Below are 4,231 nucleotides of genomic sequence, written 5' to 3' on the forward strand. Positions count from 1 at the left end.
TTTACTTTACCATGTGTAACTAAATCTATAAGGTTAGAATGTAAGGAACGTAATTGATCCGATTATCCGTACAATTGTTCATAGAAACACTTAAGGGCTATTTTGACTTCCAACTTAAGTTTTCCCGCACTTCAATTCCTTTGGGTAAGATCGAAAGCCGTCCAACGTCTTTTTAAACTTAATTCTTTTTAACTATTTCAAAAACAGCGAAAGCGCTTTGTTTAGTTCATTAGGAGTTTTTAACTTAAGAAGAAAAGAGATTTTAAAACTATTTTCGGACGCGTTTATAAGTTTAGAGTCTGGTTCACGAGAACCTCTTTTGGTTAAGAAATCCAGGTTAAAATACTTTTCAACTTAGTCAAGATATTATATTTCTTAAAAATAGGCTTACTACTCTAACGCAATGCGCGCCTTTTTATAAGTGACAACAAGAGGGTTTGATTAGGGTGTACAACTCAGTTTTGAATACGCGAAAGCGACAGTTCCTGTTAAATTGGTTCTTTTTAAAGTAGGAAACACTGCCCATAAGTAGTTCTATTAGCAAGTACTTGGATTATTAATTGATTATGTGAATTACATTCGACCCTGTCTTTATAAATTGAACTTTATTCAACACTTTACTTTTCATTGCACACTCTAAGAAACCCCTATTTTGACTATCTAAGATAAACACCATAACAATAGATAACGATAGATTGACACTTGGTCTCTGTGGATTCGACAATCTTTTATATTACTCTGGCGCGTTCGTATACTTGCGAAAAGCAAAACGCATCAAGTTTTTGGCGCCGTTGCCAGGGACCAATTTCGTCAAATTTCATTTTTCTATAGTTATATCGTTTAGACTTAGGCTATTTCCCGCCGGTCAATGCGAAGAACTCGCAGCATCGGAAGTTTAAGCTTAGTATACCCTCTGGCGGAACCTGAACATTACGCTCGCGCATGTCTATTCTTTCATAGAATTAAGAGAGCTATGGCCGAAGATCAAAACCAAAGACCTCTTAAAGATTTCGCTCAACCATCAAATGAAGAACCTAGTTCTAGTATAGTAAACCCAACCATCCCAGCTAATAATTTTGAACTTAAACCATCCCTGTTGCAACTAGTGCAACAGAGACAATTCGCAGGTCTCGCTACTGAGAACCCCAACCAACATTTAAAAATATTTCTTCAATTAGAAGACACTTTTAAAACCAATGGAGCTTCTCCTGAGGCAATACGTTTAAGATTATTCCCTTTTTCCCTCAGAGATAAAGCCCTATCATGGTTAGATTCTCTTCCACCCAATTCCATTACGACTTGGGATAACCTTAGAAGAGTTTTTCTTGCTAGATACTTTCCCCCGAGTAAGACCGCCGTTCTTCGAAACCATATAACTAGATTTACCCAAAACCAAGGAGAATCGTTGTTCGAAGCTTGGGAGAGATATAAAGAGTTGTTACGAGCATGCCCACATCATGGTTTAGAAAATTGGTTAATCATTCAAACCTTCTATAATGGACTTCACTATAACACGAAGATGACCATCGACGCTGCCGCAGGCGGTGCTCTGATGAACAAACCTTATCCTGAAGCTAGTGCCCTCATTGAAGATATGGCTCAAAACCATCAATCATGGGGAGTCGAACGAGCGACAATTGAGAAGAAGGAAGCCCAAGGAGGAGTGCATGAACTAAGCTCTATAGACATGATGCAAGCTAAAATGGATGCGTTAGCCCTTAAGGTCGAGCATATGTGCATAAACCCGAATACTGTAGTCGCAGTTTCGTCGGATTGTGAGATATGTGGAACCAAAGGACACCAATCTGCAGAATGCAGTCTATTAAACGAAACCCACTATGAGCAAGTGAACTACACCCAGGGGAACCCATACTCTAATACCTATAACCCTGGATGGAGGAATCACCCGAACTTCTCCTATAAAAACAATAACCCTATCCAAAATAATGCACCCCCGAGACCTAGCTATCAAGCCCCAAGATCAAATCAACCTATGCAACCTGTACCACCAAAGCCGAGCCTTGAGAAAATTATGGAAAATTTTATCACCGCTCAACCCCAACAAAACAAGGAGTTCATGAACCAAAACATTCATGTTAACGAATTGATTACTCAGTTAGGAACCAAGGTTGACCAAATAGTTACTCATACTAAGATGCTTGAAACCCAGATCTCTCAGGTAGCTTTAAACCAAGCCCGTCAGACTACACCTGGAGGACAAGTCCCTGGACAACCTCAACAAAATCCGAGAGGACAAGCCAATGCCATTACCCTACGAAGTGGGAACGCTTATGATGAGCAACCAAACCCTAGATTGAGTGAACCCGAAACTTCTAAGGAATATACCAAGCTCCCGGACGAAGTAAAGGAACCAGAGAAATCTGAAAACCAGGAAGGTCGAGAAAAAGGAGAAGAACCTAAAGATAAAACTTACGTACCACCCCCGCCATATAAACCACCTATACCATATCCGCAAAGACTCAAACAAACCCAAATCAATAAACAGTATCAAAAATTTATTAAAGTTATAGAAAAACTTCATGTAGAAATCCCTTTCACAGAAGTCGTCACCCAAATACCTTCTTATGCAAAGTTTCTCAAAGACATCCTTACCAACAACGTAGACTTGACGATCCGAAGCCTTTGGAATGTAATGCTATTTCTGAGGACAAATTAGCAAATAAAGATAAAGATCCTAGAAATTTCTCTCTTCCTTGCCTTTTGGGTAATCATGTCATCGAAAAAGCTTTTCTAGACTTAGGAGCTAGTGTGAGCCTAATGCCTTTAGCAGTTTGTGAGAGGTTAAACTTAGGAGAATTACAACCCACTAAGATGTCACTTCAGTTGGCCGATAGATCTGTTAAGTATCCGATAGGCATTTTAGAAGATGTCCCTGTTAGGATAGGTCAGTTATTTATCCCTACTGATTTTGTTGTCATGGACATCAAAGAGGACAATGATATACCAATCCTTCTAGGTAGACCATTCTTATCAACTGCAAGAGCCATAATAGATGTCAAGAAAGGAAAGTTGACATTTGAGGTAGGTGACGAGAAAATAGAATTTATACTTTCGAAATTTCTTATGGCACCTGTGATGGGAGACGTGTGTTATGCCTTAGATATCATTGATGAATGTGTTAGAGAATTAGAACAAGAAGAAATTATAAAAACAATTAAGTTACTATCAACTCTCATAAGGGAAGATGATAAATTTAAGAAACCCTACGTCGATGATAACCTTTACGAATGTTTATCCCTTACCCCAAATCCTATGCCATGCCCTAAGAAACCAACCTTAGAACTTAAGGAACTGCCTAAGAACCTGAGATATGAGTTCCTCGATGAAAAGATGAACCGTCCAGTTATAGTCAGTGCTACCTTGAGCCAAGAGGAAAGGAACCAACTTTTAGACGTCTTACGAAGATATCCCTCAGCCTTAGGATATAATATCTCTGACCTGAAAGGTATAAGCCCATCCATATGCATGCATCAGATTTCGCTAGAAGAAGATTCAAAACCCTCCAGGGAACATTAGAGAAGAATAAACCCTATAATGAGTGATGTTGTTAAAAAGGAAGTTCTTAAGTTACTTGAGGCAGGTATAATCTATCAGATCTCGGATAGTAAGTGGGTAAGCCATGTGCATGTAGTACCTAAAAAGGGAGGCATCACAGTCGTGTAAAACGATAAAGGCGAACATGTAGCAAAACGTTTAGAAGGAGGATGGCGGATATGTATAGATTATAGAAAATTAAATAAAGCAACCAGGAAGGATCATTTCCCTTTGCCATTTATAGACCAGATGTTGGAGCGTCTAGCCAGACACTCTTGCTTCTGCTATCTAGATGGATACTCTGGATTCTTCCAAATACCTATCCATCCCGAAGATCAAGAAAAAACTACCTTTACATGCCCTTATGGAACTTTTGTCTATAGACGAATGCCATTCAGCCTCTGTAATGCCCCAACTACTTTCCAGCGCTGCATGATGTCAATCTTTGCAGATTACCTAGATGATATCATGGAAGTGTTTATGGATGATTTCTCGGTTTGCGGATTTGATTTCCACAATTGTCTTGCTAACCTTGAGAAAATCCTGGAGAGATGCGTGGAGGTGAACCTCGTGCTAAACTGGGAAAAATGTCATTTCATGGTGACCGAAGGAATAGTTTTAGGACATATAGTTTCTGAAAAAGGTATAGAGGTAGATAGAGCTAAAATAGAAGTTA

General features: G+C 39.1%; 1 non-coding gene across 1 annotated transcript; it reads right to left on the reverse strand.

The window, feature by feature from the left end:
• Positions 1 to 1,357: 1,357 nt before the first annotated feature.
• Positions 1,358 to 1,464, reverse strand: LOC127088493 (small nucleolar RNA R71). The gene has a single exon (XR_007790327.1). It is a non-coding gene; the product is annotated as a small nucleolar RNA R71 (small nucleolar RNA).
• Positions 1,465 to 4,231: the final 2,767 nt, after the last annotated feature.

The sequence above is a fragment of the Lathyrus oleraceus genome, chromosome 5, assembly GCF_024323335.1.
Source record: "Lathyrus oleraceus cultivar Zhongwan6 chromosome 5, CAAS_Psat_ZW6_1.0, whole genome shotgun sequence".
In the NCBI taxonomy this organism is placed as follows: domain Eukaryota; kingdom Viridiplantae; phylum Streptophyta; class Magnoliopsida; order Fabales; family Fabaceae; genus Lathyrus; species Lathyrus oleraceus.